The sequence below is a fragment of the Mus musculus genome, chromosome 17 (assembly GCF_000001635.26).
Source record: "Mus musculus strain C57BL/6J chromosome 17, GRCm38.p6 C57BL/6J".
Classification (NCBI taxonomy): Eukaryota; Metazoa; Chordata; class Mammalia; order Rodentia; family Muridae; genus Mus; species Mus musculus.
The window spans coordinates 36,696,744-36,717,544 of record NC_000083.6 but is presented as its reverse complement, the minus strand read 5'-3'; the positions used below and the strand labels follow the sequence as shown (position 1 = coordinate 36,717,544).

The 20,801-nt window shown below is 42.9% G+C and overlaps 1 pseudogene; it reads left to right on the top strand.

Moving 5' to 3' along the window:
- Positions 1-10,205: 10,205 nt before the first annotated feature.
- Gm8877 lies at positions 10,206-16,179 on the top strand (annotated as a pseudogene).
- The last annotated feature ends 4,622 nt before the right edge of the window (positions 16,180-20,801 follow it).

The window sequence follows — 20,801 nt, the reverse complement described above, 5'->3', positions numbered from 1 at the left end:
AATCAAACCAGGAAAGTACGGCTACAGGTACTTACTAGTGTTCGTGGATACATTCTCCATATGGTCAGAGCCTTTCCGACGAAGACTGAGACTGCAAACGTAGTAGCTAAGAAGTTACTGGAATATATCCTATCCAGGTATGGCTTCACGCATACGATAGGGTCAGACAATGGACCAGCATTTGTGTCCAAAGTAAGCCAGGATATAGTGAGATATATTGGGGCGGATTGGAAATTACATTTTGTGTACAGGCCCCAAAGTTCAGGACAGGTAGAAAGAATGAATCAGACACTTCAGGAGACCTTGACTAAATTAGCCCTGGAGACTGCCATAGACTGGTGGCATGCCTTCCCTTTGCTCTTACTGGTTAGGACCAACTCCTTTTGAAATCATGTATGGTGTCCCGGCCCCTATTGTTCCTTTTTTTTTTTTTTTTTTTTTTTTAATTAGGTATTTAGCTCATTTACATTTCCAATGCTATACCAAAAGTCCCCCTTACCCACCCACCCCCACTCTCCTACCCTCCCACTCCCCCCCTTTGGCCCTGGCGTTCCCCTGTACCGGGGCACACAAAGTCTGCGTGTCCAATGGGCCTCTCTTTCCAGTGATGGCCAACTAGGCCATCTTTTGATACATATGCAGCTAGAGTCAAGAGCTCAGGGGTACTGGTTAGTTCATAATGTTGTTCCACCTATAGGGTTGAAGATCCCTTTAGCTCCTTGGGTACTTTCTCTAGCTCCTCCATTGGGAGCCCTGTGATCCATCCATTAGCTGACTGTGAGCATCCACTTCTGTGTTTGCTAGGCCCCGGCATAGTCTCACAAGAGACAGCTACATCTGGGTCCTTTCAGTAAAATCTTGCTAGTGTATGCAATGGTGTCAGCATTTGGAAGCTGATTATGGGGTGGATCCCTGGATATGGCAGTCTCTACATGGTCCATCCTTTCATCTCAGCTCCATACTTTATTTCTGTAACTCCTTCCATGGGTGTTTTGTTCCCACTTCTAAGGAGGGGCATAGTGTCCACACTTCAGTCTTCATTTTTCTTGAGTTTCATGTGATTAGGAAATTGTATCTTATATCGTGGGTATCCTAGGTTTTGGGCTAGTATCCACTTATCAGTGAGTACATATTGTGTGAGTTCCTTTGTGATTGTGTTACCTCACTCAGGATGATGCTCTCCAGGTCCATCCATTTGGCTAGGAATTTCATAAATTCATTCTTTTTAATAGCTGAGTAGTACTCCATTGTGTAGATGTACCACATTTTCTGTATCCATTCCTCTGTTGAGGGGCATCTGGGTTCTTTCCAGTTTCTGGCTATTATAAATAAGGCTGCTATGAACATAGTGGAGCATGTGTCCTTCTTACCAGTTGGGGCTTCTTCTGGATATATGCCCAGGAGAGGTATTGCTGGATCCTCCGGTAGTACTATGTCCAATTTTCTGAGGAACCGCCAGACTGATTTCCAGAGTGGTTGTACAAGTCTGCAATCCCACCAACAATGGAGGAGTGTTCCTCTTTCTCCACATCCTCGCCAGCATCTGCTGTCACCTGAATTTTTGATCTTAGCCATTCTCACTGGTGTGAGGTGGAATCTCAGGGTTGTTTTGATTTGCATTTCCCTGATGATTAAGGATGTTGAACATTTTTTCAGGTGCTTCTCTGCCATTCGGTATTCCTCAGGTGAGAATTCTTTGTTCAGTTCTGAGCCCCATTTTTTAAGGGGGTTATTTGATTTTCTGAAGTCCACCTTCTTGAGTTCTTTATATATGTTGGATATTAGTCCCCTATCTGATTTAGGATAGGTAAAGATCCTTTCCCAGTCTGTTGGTGGTCGTTTTGTCTTATAGACAGTGTCTTTTGCCTTGCAGAAACTTTGGAGTTTCATTAGGTCCCATTTGTCAATTCTCGATCTTACAGCACAAGCCATTGCTGTTCTGTTCAGGAATTTTTCCCCTGTGCCCATATCTTCAAGGCTTTTCCCCACTTTCTCCTCTATAAGTTTCAGTGTCTCTGGTTTTATGTGAAGTTCCTTGATCCACTTAGATTTGACCTTAGTACAAGGAGATAAGTATGGATCGATTCGCATTCTTCTACATGATAACAACCAGTTGTGCCAGCACCAATTGTTGAAAATGCTGTCTTTCTTCCACTGGATGGTTTTGGCTCCCTTGTCGAAGATCAAGTGACCATAGGTGTGTGGGTTCATTTCTGGGTCTTCAATTCTATTCCATTGGTCCACTTGTCTGTCTCTATACCAGTACCATGCAGTTTTTATCACAATTGCTCTGTAGTAAAGCTTTAGGTCAGGCATGGTGATTCCACCAGAGGTTCTTTTATCCTTGAGAAGAGTTTTTGCTATCCTCGGTTTTTTGTTATTCCAGATGAATTTGCAAATTGCTCCTTCTAATTCGTTGAAGAATTGAGTTGGAATTTTAATGGGGATTGCATTGAATCTGTAGATTGCTTTTGGCAAGATAGCCATTTTTACAATGTTGGTCCTGCCAATCCATGAGCATGGGAGATCTTTCCATCTTCTGAGATCTTCTTTAATTTCTTTCTTCAGGGACTTGAAGTTTTTATCATACAGATCTTTCACTTCCTTCGTTAGAGTCACGCCGAGATATTTTATATTATTTGTGGCTATTGAGAAGGGTGTTGTTTCCCTAATTTCTTTCTCAGCCTGTTTATTCTTTGTGTAGAGAAAGGCCATTGACTTGTTTGAGTTAATTTTATATCCAGCTACTTCACCGAAGCTGTTTATCAGGTTTAGGAGTTCTCTGTTGGAATTTTTAGGGTCACTTATATATACTATCATATCATCTGCAAAAAGTGATATTTTGACTTCCTCTTTTCCAATTTGTATCCCCTTGATCTCCTTTTGTTGTCGAATTGCTCTGGCTAATACTTCAAGTACTATGTTGAAAAGGTAGGGAGAAAGTGGGCAGCCTTGTCTAGTCCCTGATTTTAGTGGGATTGCTTCCAGCTTCTCTCCATTTACTTTGATGTTGGCTACTGGTTTGCTGTAGATTGCTTTTATCATGTTTAGGTATTGGCCTTGAATTCCTGATCTTTCCAGAACTTTTATCATGAATGGGTGTTGGATCTTGTCAAATGCTTTTTCTGCATCTAACGAGATGATCATGTGGTTTTTGTCTTTGAGTTTGTTTATATAATGGATTACATTGATGGATTTTCGTATATTAAACCATCCCTGCATCCCTGGAATAAAACCTACTTGGTCAGGATGGATGATTGCTTTAATGTGTTCTTGGATTCGGTTAGCGAGAATTTTATTAAGAATTTTTTTTTTTTTTTTTTTTTCTGTCAGCCTTTTTTTTTTTTTTTTTTTTTTTTTAATTAGGTATTTAACTCATTTACATTTCCAATGCTATACCAAAAGTCCCCCTTACCCACCCACCCCCACTCCCCTACCCTCCCACTCCCCCCCTTTGGCCCTGGCGTTCCCCTGTACCGGGGCACACAAAGTCTGCGTGTCCAATGGGCCTCTCTTTCCAGTGATGGCCGACTAGGCCATCTTTTGATACATATGCAGCTAGAGTCAAGAGCTCAGGGGTACTGGTTAGTTCATAATGTTGTTCCACCTATAGGGTTGAAGATCCCTTTAGCTCCTTGGGTACTTTCTCTAGCTCCTCCATTGGGAGCCCTGTGATCCATCCATTAGCTGACTGTGAGCATCCACTTCTGTGTTTGCTAGGCCCCGGCATAGTCTCACAAGAGACAGCTACATCTGGGTCCTTTCAGTAAAATCTTGCTAGTGTATGCAATGGTGTCAGCATTTGGAAGCTGATTATGGGGTGGATCCCTGGATATGGCAGTCTCTACATGGTCCATCCTTTCATCTCAGCTCCATACTTTGTTTCTGTAACTCCTTCCATGGGTGTTTTGTTCCCACTTCTAAGGAGGGGCCTAGTGTCCACACTTCAGTCTTCATTTTTCTTGAGTTTCATGTGTTTAGGAAATTGTATCTTATATCGTGGGTATCCTAGGTTTTGGGCTAGTATCCACTTATCAGTGAGTACATATTGTGTGAGTTCCTTTGTGATTGTGTTACCTCACTCAGGATGATGCTCTCCAGGTCCATCCATTTGGCTAGGAATTTCATAAATTCATTCTTTTTAATAGCTGAGTAGTACTCCATTGTGTAGATGTACCACATTTTCTGTATCCATTCCTCTGTTGAGGGGCATCTGGGTTCTTTCCAGTTTCTGGCTATTATAAATAAGGCTGCTATGAACATAGTGGAGCATGTGTCCTTCTTACCAGTTGGGGCTTCTTCTGGATATATGCCCAGGAGAGGTATTGCTGGATCCTCCGGTAGTACTATGTCCAATTTTCTGAGGAACCGCCAGACTGATTTCCAGAGTGGTTGTACAAGCCTGCAATCCCACCAACAATGGAGGAGTGTTCCTCTTTCTCCACATCCTCGCCAGCATCTGCTGTCACCTGAATTTTTGATCTTAGCCATTCTCACTGGTGTGAGGTGGAATCTCAGGGTTGTTTTGATTTGCATTTCCCTGATGATTAAGGATGTTGAACATTTTTTCAGGTGCTTCTCTGCCATTCGGTATTCCTCAGGTGAGAATTCTTTGTTCAGTTCTGAGCCCCATTTTTTAAGGGGGTTATTTGATTTTCTGAAGTCCACCTTCTTGAGTTCTTTATATATGTTGGATATTAGTCCCCTATCTGATTTAGGATAGGTAAAGATCCTTTCCCAGTCTGTTGGTGGTCGTTTTGTCTTATAGACAGTGTCTTTTGCCTTGCAGAAACTTTGGAGTTTCATTAGGTCCCATTTGTCAATTCTCGATCTTACAGCACAAGCCATTGCTGTTCTGTTCAGGAATTTTTCCCCTGTGCCCATATCTTCAAGGCTTTTCCCCACTTTCTCCTCTATAAGTTTCAGTGTCTCTGGTTTTATGTGAAGTTCCTTGATCCACTTAGATTTGACCTTAGTACAAGGAGATAAGTATGGATCGATTCGCATTCTTCTACATGATAACAACCAGTTGTGCCAGCACCAATTGTTGAAAATGCTGTCTTTCTTCCACTGGATGGTTTTGGCTCCCTTGTCGAAGATCAAGTGACCATAGGTGTGTGGGTTCATTTCTGGGTCTTCAATTCTATTCCATTGGTCCACTTGTCTGTCTCTATACCAGTACCATGCAGTTTTTATCACAATTGCTCTGTAGTAAAGCTTTAGGTCAGGCATGGTGATTCCACCAGAGGTTCTTTTATCCTTGAGAAGAGTTTTTGCTATCCTCGGTTTTTTGTTATTCCAGATGAATTTGCAAATTGCTCCTTCTAATTCGTTGAAGAATTGAGTTGGAATTTTAATGGGGATTGCATTGAATCTGTAGATTGCTTTTGGCAAGATAGCCATTTTTACAATGTTGGTCCTGCCAATCCATGAGCATGGGAGATCTTTCCATCTTCTGAGATCTTCTTTAATTTCTTTCTTCAGGGACTTGAAGTTTTTATCATACAGATCTTTCACTTCCTTCGTTAGAGTCACGCCGAGATATTTTATATTATTTGTGGCTATTGAGAAGGGTGTTGTTTCCCTAATTTCTTTCTCAGCCTGTTTATTCTTTGTGTAGAGAAAGGCCATTGACTTGTTTGAGTTAATTTTATATCCAGCTACTTCACCGAAGCTGTTTATCAGGTTTAGGAGTTCTCTGTTGGAATTTTTAGGGTCACTTATATATACTATCATATCATCTGCAAAAAGTGATATTTTGACTTCCTCTTTTCCAATTTGTATCCCCTTGATCTCCTTTTGTTGTCGAATTGCTCTGGCTAATACTTCAAGTACTATGTTGAAAAGGTAGGGAGAAAGTGGGCAGCCTTGTCTAGTCCCTGATTTTAGTGGGATTGCTTCCAGCTTCTCTCCATTTACTTTGATGTTGGCTACTGGTTTGCTGTAGATTGCTTTTATCATGTTTAGGTATTGGCCTTGAATTCCTGATCTTTCCAGAACTTTTATCATGAATGGGTGTTGGATCTTGTCAAATGCTTTTTCTGCATCTAACGAGATGATCATGTGGTTTTTGTCTTTGAGTTTGTTTATATAATGGATTACATTGATGGATTTTCGTATATTAAACCATCCCTGCATCCCTGGAATAAAACCTACTTGGTCAGGATGGATGATTGCTTTAATGTGTTCTTGGATTCGGTTAGCGAGAATTTTATTAAGAATTTTTGCATCGATGTTCATAAGAGAAATTGGTCTGAAGTTCTCTATCTTTGTTGGATCTTTCTGTGGTTTAGGTATCAGAGTAATAGTGGCTTCATAAAATGAGTTGGGTAGAATACCTTCTACTTCTATCTTGTGAAAAAGTTTGTGCAGAACTGGAGTTAGATCTTCTTTGAAGGTCTGATAGAACTCTGCACTAAACCCGTCTGGTCCTGGGCTTTTTTTGGCTGGGAGACTATTAATAACTGCTTCTATTTCTTTAGGTGATATGGGACTGTTTAGAAGGTCAACTTGATCCTGATTCAACTTTGGTACCTGGTATCTGTCCAGAAATTTGTCCATTTCGTCCAGGTTTTCCAGTTTTGTTGAGTATAGCCTTTTGTAGAAGGATCTGATGGTGTTTTGGATTTCTTCAGGATCTGTTGTTATGTCTCCCTTTTCAGTTCTGATTTTGTTAATTAGGATTTTGTCCCTGTGCCCTTTAGTGAGTCTAGCTAAGGGTTTATCTATCTTGTTGATTTTCTCAAAGAACCAACTCCTCGTTTGGTTAATTCTTTGAATAGTTCTTCTTGTTTCCACTTGGTTGATTTCACCCCTGAGTTTGATTATTTCCTGCCGTCTACTCCTCTTGGGTGAATTTGCTTCCTTTTTTTCTAGAGCTTTTAGATGTGTTGTCAAGCTGCTAGTATGTGCTCTCTCCCGTTTTTTCTTGAAGGCACTCATAGCTATGAGTTTCCCTCTTAGAAATGCTTTCATTGTGTCCCAAAGGTTTGGGTACGTTGTGGCTTCATTTTCATTAAACTCTAAAAAGTCTTTAATTTCTTTCTTTATTCCTTCCTTGACCAAGGTATCATTGAGAAGAGTGTTGTTCAGTTTCCATGTGAATGTTGGCTTTCTGTTATTTATTTTGTTATTGAAAATCAGCCTTAGTGCATGGTGATCTGATAGGATACATGGGACAATTTCAATATTTTTGAATCTGTTGAGGCCTGATTTGTGACCTATTATGTGGTCAATTTTGGAGAAGGTACCATGAGGTGCTGAGAAGAAGGTATATCCTTTTGTTTTAGGATAAAATGTTCTGTAGATATCTGTCAGATCCATTTGTTTCATCACTTCTGTTAGTTTCAGTGTGTCCCTGTTTAGTTTCTGTTTCCATGATCTGTCCATTGGTGAAAGTGGTGTGTTGAAGTCTCCCACTATTATTGTGTGAGGCGCAATGTGTGCTTTGAGCTTTACTAAAGTTTCTTTAGTGAATGTGGCTGCTCTTGTATTTGGAGCATAGATATTCAGAATTGAGAGTTCCTCTTGGAGGATTTTACCTTTGATGAGAATGAAGTGTCCCTCCTTGTCTTTTTTGATGACTTTGGGTTGGAAGTCAATCTTATCAGATATTAGGATGGCTACTCCTGCTTGTTTCTTCATACCATTTGCTTGGAAAATTGTTTTCCAGCCTTTCATTCTGAGGTAGTGTCTATCTTTTTCTCTGAGATGAGTTTCCTGTAAGCAGCAAAATGTTGGGTCTTGTTTGTGTAGCCAGTTTGTTAGTCTATGTCTTTTTATTGGCGAGTTGAGACCATTGATGTTAAGAGATATTAAGGAAAAGTAATTGTTGCTTCCTGTTATTTTAGTTGTTAAAGGTGGCATTCTGTTCTTGTGGCTGTCTTCTTTTAGGTTTGTTGAGGGATTACCTTCTTGTTTTTTCTAGGGCGTTGTTCCCGTTCTTGTATTGGTTTTTTTCTGTTATTATCCTTTGAAGGACTGGATTCGTGGAGAGATAATGCGTGAATTTGGTTTTGTCGTGGAATACTTTGGTTTCTCCCTCTATGATAATTGAGAGTTTGGCTGGGTATAGTAGCCTGGGCTGCAGTTTGTGTTCTCTTAGTGTCTGTATAACATCTGTCCAGGCTCTTCTGGCTTTCATAGTCTCTGGTGAAAAATCTGGTGTAATTCTGATAGGCTTGCCTTTATATGTTACTTGACCTTTTTCCCTTACTGCTTTTAGTATTCTATCTTTATTTAGTGCATTTGATGTTCTGATTATTATGTGTCGGGAGGAATTTCTTTTCTGGTCCAGTCTATTTGGAGTTCTGTAGGCTTCTTGTATGTTCATATGCATCTCATTCTTTAGATTTGGGAAGTTTTCTTCAATAATTTTGTTGAAGATGTTTGCTGGACCTTTGAGTTGAAAATCTTCATTCTCATCCACTCCTATTATCCGTACGTTTGGTCTTCTTATTGTGTCCTGGATTTCCTGGATATTTTGAGTTAGGATCTTTTTGCATTTTCCATTTTCTTTGATTGTTGTGCCGATGTTCTCTATGGAATCTTCTGCACCTGAGATTCTCTCTTCCATCTCTTGTATTCTGTTGCTGATGCTCAAATCTATGGTTCCAGATTTCTTTCCTAGGGTTTCTATCTCTAGTGTTGCCTCGCTTTGAGTTTTCTTTATTGTGTCTACTTCCCTTTTTAGGTCTAGTATGGTTTTGTTCATTTCCATCACCTGTTTGTATGTTTTTTCCTCTTTTTCTGTAAGGACTTCTACCTGTTTGATTGTGTTTTCCTGTTTTTCTTTAAGGACTTGTAACTCTTTAGCAGTGTTCTCCTGTATTTCTTTAAGTGATTTATTAAAGTCCTTCTTGATGTCCTCTACCATCATCATGAGATATGCTTTTAAATCTAGGTCTAGGTTCTCAGGTGTGTTGGGGTTCCCTGGACTGGGTGAAGTGGGTGTGCTGGGTTCTGGTGATGGTGAGTGGTCTTGGTTCCTGTTAGTAAGATTCCTCCGTTTACCTTTCGCCATCTGGTAATCTCTGGAGTTAGTAGTTATAGTTGACTCTGTTTAGAGATTGTTCTTCTGGTGATTCTGTTACCATCTATCAGCAGACCTGGGAGACAGATTCTCTCCTCTGAGTTTCAGTGCTCAGAGCACTCTCTGCTGGCAAGCTCTCTTACAGGGAAGGTGCGCAGATATCTTGTATTTGGACCTCCTCCTGGCCGAAGAAGAAGGCCCAAAACAGGACCTTTCTCAGACAGTGTGTTGCTTTGGCAGTTCCCAGGTGGTACAGACTCTCACCTAAGCAGACTAAATTCCTAAGCAGACTAAATTCCTAAGTTCCTTGGAGTCCCGGGACCAAGATGGCGACCGCTGCTGCTGTGGCTTAGGCCGCCTCCCCAGCCGGGTGGGCACCTGTCCTCCGGTCCGGAAGGTGGCCGGCTGTCCCCGGCCCACACAGGGTGCTGCCTCAGCGCCTCTGTGCTTCTGCCTGTTCCAGAAGCTGTCAGGTTCTCTGGCGCACCCTCTCACCTGTTCAGACTAATTTCCTAAGTTCGGCGGGTCTCGGACCAAGATGGCGACCGCTGCTGCTGTGGCTTAGGCCGCCTCCCCAGCCGGGCGGGCACCTGTCCTCCGGTCCGGACGGTGGCTGGCTGTCCCCGGCCCACAAAGGGTGCTGCCTCAGCGCCTCTGTGCTTCCGCCTGTTCCAGAAGCTGTCAGGTTCTCTGACGCACCCTCTCACCTGTTCAGACTAATTTCCTAAGTTCGGCGGGTCCCGGACCAAGATGGCGACCGCTGCTGCTGTGGCTTAGGTCGCCTCCCCAGCCGGGCGGGCACCTGTCCTCCGGTCCGGAAGGTGGCCGGCTGTCCCCGGCCCACACAGGGTGCTGCCTCAGCCCCTCTGTGCTTCTGCCTGTTCCAGAGGCTGTCAGGTTCTCTGGCGCACCCTCTCACCTGTTCAGACTAATTTCCTAAGTTCGGCGGGTCCCGGACCAAGATGGCGACCGCTGCTGCTGTGGCTTAGGCCGCCTCCCCAGCCGGGCGGGCACCTGTCCTCCAGTCCAAACGGTGGCTGGCTGTCCCCGGCCCACAAAGGGTGCTGCCTCAGTGCCTCTGTGCTTCCGCCTGTTCCAGAAGCTGTCAGGTTCTCTGGCGCACCCTCTCACCTGTTCAGACTAATTTCCTAAGTTCGGCGGGTCCCGGACCAAGATGGCGACCGCTGCTCCCCCTATTGTTCCTAACCTTCAGTCAGCAACCATCGTAGAATTAGAAGATGATGTATTAATAACTAAGGTCAGAGCAACACAATGGGTACATGAGCAGGTGTGGCCTAAACTGGGTGCCCTCTATGAAATAGGCCGGGTTCCAGAGTCCCACAAGTTTCAACCTGGAGACTAGGTTTCGCCAGGAAGAGCTGGAGCCTTAGTGGCAGGGACCTTAAGTCATCCTGCTAACAGCTCCAACAGTTGTATAGGTGGACAGGGTCACTGTTTGGATACACTGCACTCACATTAGACATGCTGATCCATTCTTTCCAGAAGAAGATGGTCAGAATTCACAGCTGCCAATGCTGGAATAGAGGATCCAAAGGAGCACTCATCCCTTCAAGTTATAATTAACTAGGTCCCAAGCTTACTGTTTTTACTGGTTGCATGCACTAATGTTCCCAGCCCATGTCTCCATTCACAGATCAAAAACTCACACCAGCCTTATGACTTGACTTGGACAATTGAGAATCCTGAAACAGGTTACTGGGGCCCAACTGGCTAATACAAAAAAGCCACTTGGGACACCGTGGTTTCCAGACTTTGCCTTTGATCTGTGCCAGTTGTCTGATAACTCATGGCCTGACACCCAACAGACTTTATGGCATTCATACCTACCATGTGGGTGGAGAACTTTTTATATATGTCCTGGAGAAAAAAAGAATTGTTACATGTGGGGGTTCAGAACAATTTTACTGTGCTTCCTGGGGATGTGAGACATCAGTTACAGGGATAAAAACCTGGGGAGTGTTGAAGGAAGACCTTATCGTGCTCACCAGGAAGGGGAGCAGGTCTGAAGTTTTACTGAGGTTCACAGACAAAGGGAAAGAGGAAAATGCTTGGGAAGCTGGGAAGTCCTGGGGCCTCCAACTCCACATCTTTGCAGGGATTAGTCCTGGCCTCCTCTTCACCATCAGACTTGTAGTAAAACCGGTTGTGAACTCCCTGCTGGTGGCTGTAAGTCCAAAGTGAATTCTGGCAAACCCTAAACCTATATCAAGAGGTCCTGCCCTGGAAAAAACCTGCACCAAAGCTGGTCCTCAGACCTGAGACTGCTGCCCCAACCAGTGCACCCACAGCAGGGTTCTCCAGCCTTGGGATTTTTAAAAATTGCACAGAGCCTTTAGATCTGCTCTGGTCAATGATGCTAAAAACCTTACAGATTTTGAAAGGCTCCCAGCCAGATCTAACCACCTCCAGCTAGCTGTAGTATAATGCCAGATCCTCCTTTTATGAAGGTCTTGGATTTATATCTAAATATAGTGTCTGAGAGAGACACTGCATGCAGATGATCCCAAGAAGGCCCAGCCTAACCCAGCAGACAATATCAGGACAGGGGACCTACCTGGGAAAAGTTCCCTTGTCATATCAGCATCTTTGTATGCAAACAATCCCCACAGTTCATTCCAAATGGGTTATTCCACCTGAACAGGCTTTGTGGGGCTGTTCAACGGGGTTGACTCTGTGTGTACAGAGAGAGGTCCTTAATTCCCCTACTGTGAGGAGTTCTGTATTCTAGTACAGTTGGTGCCAGGCATAACCTATTATTCAGAGGAAATAGTGCTGAAGAACCTAATAAGACATGTTGGGGGAGACCTCATGAGGCAGAAGAGAGAACCTATTTTCCTAACTTTGGCTGTAATTCTGAGAGCAGGGCTAGCTGGGTCAGGCACTGTGATAGCAGCCCTAAGATTGCAAGAGAAGAGCTATAACAGTCTTAAATTAGATACAGATCAAGACAACCAATGCTTAGAAAAATCCATTGCATGCCTAGAGGGAAATGTAGATTCCCTGGCTGAGGGAGTTTTGCAGAACAGACTAGGGTTAGACTTAGTGTTTCTGCAGCAGGGAGGCCTGTGTGCTGCTCTAGGAGAAGAATGTTGCTTTTATGTAAATCACTCTGGAATAATCAGAGAATCACTAGCTTAGGTTAGAGAAAGCACAGAAAGGCGCCAAAGAGAACGAGAAAACTCCAAAAGCTGGTACATCATTCACTATTTGATAATTCCCTACTGTTAACTATCCTCATTTCAACATTCACAGGGCCCCTGATGATTCTTCTGTTACTGCCCACATTGGGTCCATGCATAATCAATAAGCTTTTGCAGTATATAAAGCAGAGATTAGGGTCTATTCAACTGATGGTGATGAGATCCAATACCAACCAGTTAGCACAGATGATTTAGGCCTATAAAGAGTTCAAGATTGGTATCTAGTGCCACCAAAAGAAAGAGGAATATTGTAACTCTGGAATTACTGAAACTAGAGAGACTTCAGTGTTGTACAGACAGTTTGAGGAGACACATGCTGGCTGAGATTTCCCAGTGGCTCCTTTCTGTATTGTTATAAGTTGTGTAGGGAATAGCCACCACTGTGATTACTGGCGAGACTGAACATAGCTGTCTCTCACTTTACTCTTGGAAATAAACCCTTTTATTAGAGCTCATGGAGGTAGCAGGATCCAGGCCTAGAAAAATGTTCTGATTTTTATCTCAGATAAGTGTCCAGAACTGTGACAGTAGATTCAGATAAATGTGATGGAAGATATGTACATGAAGAGGGATAACTGGCTGCCTGGGTTTCTATTCTAAATAGGAAAATTCCCTCTGATTTCTGAGAGCTGAGCATCAAATCTCTGCCACTTCTGTCATTGCTGCTATGAATGTGTGCACTATTCTTTTTATGCTACACAATGGAGTTAATGTCAGCACATAAATCCCAGGCTAAATAAGCAGCTGTGTGGAGGGAATCTGCTGTCATATGTCAGGTTACACGCTCAGCTCAAGTTTGAAATTCCCATGGAGATGTGAACTAAGATTCATTCCATCCTTTGTTTACTTTTAGTCCTTCTCCTCTGTATCAGAAAAGTCACCACTGTTCCTATAAGAAGGGCTCTAAGAACTAGAGAAGTCACAATAGCCATGAATGGGAAGGTGCATGTTGGCAGCTCTGGAAAGTGAAAGGAAAGTAAGCAATTGTGAGGCCTCTGACTGCCACCTCTCAGTCTTGACCCTGCTCTAGTTCTCACAAAGGACACCCTCTCTCTCTCTAAATAGTCTTTGTGCTCACTCCCTGTCCTTACCCCATCTTGATGTGATGGACTCAGGCAGCCCTTCATGATTCACATGACATCTGTATCTCTGCTCTTCCCCAGGGCATTACTACACTACCTATATTGGGAAGGTTCCATCTCTTGCAGGCCTGGTCTCTACCCCCTCCATGTCCTGAGTGAAGGCTTAGCCCTTTAGGTCTAATTCTCAGAGGACAGGAGCTCCATTCTCACAGAACATGGAACATTTTCTTTTCTTTACCTCTTCTAAGCAAAATTTCCTTCCCATAGTCCAGCTATGAGAGGAATGACTTCTGACATTCAAACTCCAGGTAAGTCTTCACATTTTGTGCGTAATCTAACCCCTCCCACAGTTGTCTGAGTCTTTCAGCTGTTCTGCCAGCTGTAGTCCAAGTCCTCAGGTCTCCATTCATTGAGATATAAATGGGTCCATTGATGCCTAAGAATTCTAAGAATCCATGACTGAAACCCCCTCATGACAGTGCATCTCAGCTGTATTTGAGCTGTGAAGGGAGAGGGCCCTAGAGAGTTCTCTTCCAGGCATCCATCTTTCCATCACCAAACCCAAATGTCCTCTATCACTACCTTTGGGAATTCTTAAGAAAAACTGATCAGGCTCATCCCTTCAAGATTAGGAAATGAACAGATAATAGCAAAGTCTGAGTCTCTGTCTCCATTCTTCAAACAGAATGAAGACCTGTGTTACCAAGGCTCTCCTCCTGCTGCTGCTGGCTCTACTGTCTCTGACCAGAGGGTGAGTGGGGTTGTCGATAGGGAAAGGACATCAGCAAAGGACTCCATCCCTACAGGTGGAGCACCAGGAAACTCTGTCTTCTCTCTAGCCCAGAAAAAACTTCCATTCACTTCTCCATTTTATATCCTACCCCTGCTCCTTGCTTTCTAATTCCAGCTATTCTTGGGGGCTGTGTTGTGGAGCAACATGGGGTCCTAGTGTGGGGTTAACATCTAAAGACTCACTATATCTAGGTGCATACTTTCTTGGATTTTACCAAGCTCTCTTCACCTGGCCTGGGCTTCTTGAGGCCCAGTTCATAAGTGTTGTTGATGACACACAATTTGAGAGATTCAACTACAGAGAAGATGTTTAGTGAATGGAACACTGTGCACCATGGAAAGATCAAAAGAAACCAAAGAATTGGAAGGATAGAACATATGCTGTTCTAGACTGTTTTCAGCAATTAAGAGTGTTAATGAACAGAAGGCTCAAAATCTCCAACTACAGTGCAACTGTTGAGTGAGCCCCAATCACAAACCACAAATTCACAGCTCACCATGGGGTTGATCCCAGTCTCCGTGTCCAAGTATTTCCCCTGGAAAATGTGACCCATGACTCAAGAGACACTGTTCTGAATTGCTGTCCACTTTAAGATCAAATCAGTCCAATTAGAAATGGCATATCAAAGAGACCATTTCTCTGTGTGATTCTATCACTTTCTAGGGCTTGTTGAAGTGACTGAAAGTGGGTTATTGTTCAGGATATCACACAACCCAGAGGAGGTATGACTGCTATGTCCTGTTTCAAGGTGATTTCAGTCACAAATTCTTTGAAGTAGCCTTCAATGACCATGATTTCATCAGGCTGAATAAGGACCTGATGACATGGACTCCAGTTGGCAAATTTGCTGAGATGTGCAAGAAGCTGTGGGATTCATCAGGTGTTCCAGAAGGTTTGCAGACTTACCTGTTGGGTGTGAGCTGATCTATGGGAAAGCATTTTTGCTGAGACAAAGTAAGAAAACACACTGCCCCATCTGTTCTGACACTTGAGCTCCTGTCCCCTGAGGATTTCTCCTCAACAGGGAGAAGCTGGAACACTAACCCTGTCTTGCATCAAAGGGGAAAGAGGGCTTGGGGGTTTCCTGTATCTACATGAAAAAAGACTCCCTAGTGTTCAGCATTCTCTTAGGAGGGTTCAGTTTGTGAATTAAACAGCAGCTACTCCCATTTAATTCATGAACCATGATCTCTTTCAGGCTTGTCAATGTCTGTGTACAATGACTCTGAGGTCTATCCCCAATGTGTCTTTGAGTCTTTAATCTCCTCCCAGAACCAGAATTCAATACTCCTACAGGGAGATACATCATTTGCTCCTCTATCCTGGTTCATGTTGATTCTGAAACCATCCAAGGAATAGATTACCTCATCCATATCCTAAGTTTAGGTTGCTGTGAGGAGTTGGCACCTCTCCTTCAAGCTAAATCTACTGTATTCACACAAAGTTACATGTGCATTGATTGATCCCCAGGAAGGATGCCAAATGCCTAACATTTCTGATTGTTTCCCGAAGACACTCCTAAAATACATGTAACTCGTAAGGTCAGACCTGACACAAAAATCACATTGAGGTACTGGGCCTTCAACTTCTACCCTGATGAAATTACCCTGACCTGGGAAAAGGGATGAGAGCAACCAAACCTCACACATGGAGGTGTCAGAGACCATGCCTGCAGGGGATGGAAGCTTCTAGAAGTGGGCAGATGTTGTGGTACCTTCTGGAGAAGAGCATAGATACACATGTCATGTGAATCACAAGGGGCTGCCTGAGCTCATCACCCTGAGATGGGGTAAGGACTGAAAGTGAACATAGACACGGTTCTGAGAGAATGGGAGTCCTCAGAGACAACTACAGCATGGTCAAGATATAGAGCAGCATGTCAGTGTTGTCACTCTGCTTTTCTTTGTTTCCTTCCCAGAGCCTCCTGAGTCGACCTTACCCATCATGCCTATTGTTATTGCTGTGGTTCTTGGAGCTCTGCTTATGGGGGTAGTGGTTGCTTTTCTGATATGGAATAGGAGAACTAGAGTTAGGAAAGGGGCAGGGACTTAATTTATGTCTTGAGGGAACTAACACTGCCAATCTGTGAGTGCCCTGCCACATGACAGCAGATTTCATCCACACAGCTGCAGTTCATACATGGCAGATGTGCTGAGAGTACCTACATTGTTTGAGCATAACAGAAATAATAAACAGAATCATAACTACATTGACAGAGGTGACAGAGACCTCCATCTCAACTGTCAGAGACAATTTCCTATTTAGATTAAACTTCCAGGGTTCCAGATATCACACTTCATGTACAGGTTTCCATCATGATTCTCTGGATCTGCAGTCACAGTTCTGGACACTTATCTGAGATAAAGACCAGGAGATCCCTCTAGGTCGTCTTCATCCTGCTGCCTCTATGACCTCCCATATAAGAGCATGTTTCCAGATTAAACAGGAAAAAGCTATGTTCAGTCTAGTCAGTAATAATAGTTGTGGCTCATCCACGAGAAACTTACATTAATATCGAAAAGAGCACACCCAGTTTTGCTTTGCTTGCCACAGTGAGGTGAATTTCCTAGGTGCCCAGCTTTATGTTACAGCATTAAAAAATGACATCCTAAAGGGCCTGGTGTGTATCTGTGAGAGTGACAGAGGATAGAACACTGAGAGATGGGGACGCATTTGAGTGAGTGATGCATTGTTAATTATCTCACCATTTAAAGACATATATCTGGGTTTCTTCTTTGTTCTTTTTTATCTACAGGTTAAGGTATATGTCTCAATGTGGTACCTGGACATTACGCATAGTGTCTGGTTTCTCCTCCCATGTTGCCTTCTCTTTCTAAATCTGACTATGACTATGTGTCTCCCTTCTCTGAGCACAGTGTAAGCAGGTCATGGGCAGCAACAAGCCTCATCCTGATCCTTACTTTGTGTATTCCCCAGTCATCTCTTCTACTCCAACACAGGCAGAGCTAGGAATTCTCCATCCCTGATTGGAATTTAGCTTTTACTAGCCTACCTACCACTTCATGTTTTTGTCCTTAATTAAGCATTTGTATATGGTTGTGCAACATGCTGGCAGATCATTTCAATGGTTCATTTCCTAAACATGAGTAAAATTTGATGGAAAAAATAAAGGCTGATAAATGTATGAAATTTGTGTTTGATGTGTTACATCCATTGCCTGTATGGCATTGGTTTTAGTGTGGAGTCAAGGGAGCCCTGGACTATGCACAGTTGTTGCTGGGTCCAACTGAGCTTCTCCATTGTCCCTTTCCACCTGTGTGTCATCATCTTGCTTTCTCCTAATCCCACTCCTTCAATATACCTGTTTTCTGGGTTATGTGATCAAAACATCTAAGACATTTTTAGGGCTTTGTCCAGTGTCTGGTATATTCTCTCATATTGAGAGTCAGTCTGGTCAGGCCTCAGTCTGATGTTAAATCAGGAGATATTTAGATCTTGTTTTCAACTTGGATTATTCTTGTTTTCATTTATGTGTATTACTCTGTGTCATTGTATTCTGTTGTCAACTGTCAGTGACAATATTAGGACATGTTTCTGTTATTGTCCCACAAAAGATATCTGAGCTATTCTATCAAAGATGTGAGAGGTAAACTGATAGCCTTGGGTAGTATAACATGTCTGAAATACCACCAGGGAAGAGGTTTTGTCCACAGGATGTATGCAAGAATAAGACCAACCTGGGCTGAGGACCTGTTCCCAAGTAAAGCATTAGACAAATACTTTAAGAACTGAATGGTATTATGTTGGACATAGCTCTAGCATGCTAATGTCAATCCAAACAATCTGAATTAGTATTTGCTTTTGTTATAGAAAGTAGGTTTGATGTAAACAAAGTTGTGTCTAAGAAACATAATGACTCAGCAATATAGCCACTGTCTCAATCCTGATGCTTTTTTTCAGGTATTTTTGATAACCTAACCTCCTTGCTCTCACATGGAAGATCAAGGTCCCGCCTTGTGCATGATCAGGGTTCATTTCTCACTGTGCCCAGGTTGAAACTCCATGTGGTATTTTCATAAAGATTTAGCTAGGCATGATCTCGGGAATGCTATTTGGATTTAGGCACTTCACTGAAGAATGTGACTTACAGGATGAAAATCAGATTCAGTGAATGGACAGATTGGGCCTAAATATGAAAGAAGTAACAGGGTCTCCTAGGGCTCACGCCAGACTGTACCCATGTGCCTGGTGTCCACTTATACTATTAGAATCAAAGAGAGGTACTTGAGGAGCCACTGGCCAGATGAAAATCACAGGGATTAAAAAAAAAAAAACACAAACCATTTGAGTCCCCATTAATAGGATCTGTGGATTCACAAAATTTATTGTGACACAGTTGCAAGTTATTATATATTATTTTCAATAGAATAAAGGTCTCAAATTTCAGTTCCCCAACATAGTGAGTATGGATGAATATAGATGACAGAAGGAAATTTACCTTGGTTATACACAGAAATTTTAAGTATATATAGACATCTATAGACATATTTAAAACAAAATGTTCAGGAATTCCTGACTTAATAGTCCCTGTGTTTGGACTCAGAAGACTTTGTGACTCAGGCAGGAAGACATGGGTCAGGGCAAAGTAACTTGTCCCCAGACACCACTTCCAGGATACTAACCCCAAGAGGTGAGGAGTCAGGCTCTAGAGTTCCTAGATTCTAGGAGTTAATACTTACATTACACATCTCATCATGTCTGCCATTAGTACTGGTAATTGCTAGAGACATCAACCACCCAATGAACCTGAACATTATAAAGTAAAGCAAAACAAGACCTGACTCAGCCTGAACTCCTAAAGCAAAATGAGGAATCTGCTCCCTGAACCCTTCTGACCCATGTCCTTGATCCAGAACCATATGCATGAGTCCTCAGATCAGGAGGGAAAGAGCCTCACAGAGGACCCACGGCTAAGATTGGCTAAGGTGAATTACATAGAAAACTACATTTCTGCTTTAACTTACCTGGCCTCTCCCTATTCCCCAATTGGAGAATTGTGCTCTTCAGTTATCACTAAATCCAATTAATATTTTTTTTTCCGAGACAGGGTTTCTCTGTATAGCCCTGGCTGTCCTAGAACTCACTTTGTAGACCAGGCTGGCCTCGAACTCAGAAATCGGCCAACCTCTGCCTCCCGAGGGCTGGGATTAAAGGCGTGTGCCACCACGCCTGGTACCTAATTAATATTTCTTGAGGTCTGGAATATAGAAACAGGAAATGGTACCATGTAAAAACAATCAGAAAACTAGAAACAGGCTAAAACTGCAAACCAACTTTGGGTAGTATAAGTTGAGTGGAAAAAAAGAAAAGACACCAGAGTCAGAAGGGACAGTGTTGATTCCAGGCATGCAAGAGGTAGGTGAAAGGTCATCTAGAGTATGGGTGAGGGACAGGTTAGGTGACTCCTTATTAGGGGTTTTAGCATGGCCTCAATGTGAGCTGTGATCTCTGAGAGCAGATTTTCACACATGAGGATTCCTTCAGTTAGGCTCCACATCAGGAAGTTTCATAACTTCCCCCAAGCCCAAGCAGAAAGGGACAAAGTGAGCAAACACTTGAGCCTGTAGAGGCCATTTATAGTCAGACCAGGTCATGCCTGTTGTTTCCGTTTTGTGGATTTGATACCAGCTTTCTTTAAACAGTAAAGGAAACTCGATGGAGAGAATGCCTTCATAAGATTGCCTCTAGACAAGTCTGTAAAGCAGGTGCTCTTGGATTATATAAGAAAGCGGAATGAACAAGCCAGTAAGCAGCAGTCCTCCACGGAATAGGCCTGCCTCCATGTTCCTCCCTTGAATGCCCACCTCACTGTTGAAATGTGCTCATGGATTTGTCAGATGAAATAAACTCTTTTTTCCTAAAGATATTTTTATGCATGTTGTTTTTTTTTGCAGCAGTATAAAAGCTGGGTAGCACAAACAATTGGCGGTTATGGCATCATCACAATTATGTGAAGCTTGTTTTGAAGAAGGGCACTTGTTTTATGGTTAATTTTAGCTTTAACTTCTGTGTATGCTTGTGTGTGTGTGTGTGTGTGTGTGTGTGTGTGTGTGTTACATTCAAATCAGTTGGACATGACTTTGCAATCTGGAAGACAGCATCTAATCCCATGGAGCTGGAATAATGGGAGGTTGTGAGTGGCTCTTTGATGATGCTTGGAAATGAACCCAGGTCCCTTGATCTTTTAAGAGCTAAGCCTTACTTCCAATCCCAAGGTAGTGGTATTTACATTCTTTTCTTTGCTGGACTGCAGGGTCTGGAACAATTTGGCAGAATCTCGACAGCCTACTGAGGAATTATCTGAGAATGGAGTTTGGATTAGGAAAGGCAGGTTGCTTGTGGTTTACATAGAGATCTCCACAAATCCATAAGGAAACCACCCTTGAAGAAGTGCAACATGTGCAAAGTTAGCAAAGCACCAAATGTATAGCACCACAAGGTGGTCAGTGTAGGGGAAACCGTTAAGTTTTGTTGTTTCCCACAATGTACATTTCTTACCACTGAACATGAACCAGGGCTGCAGGAGACCAGCCTCAGAGGTACCTAAATAGACCAGTATATTTGGTAGAAGTCTAAAGCCAACATGTATTCGTCTCTCACCCTCCTGCTGGGACCTGAAAGAAGTACCTAGGCTGGGTGGTGGATAGGACAGA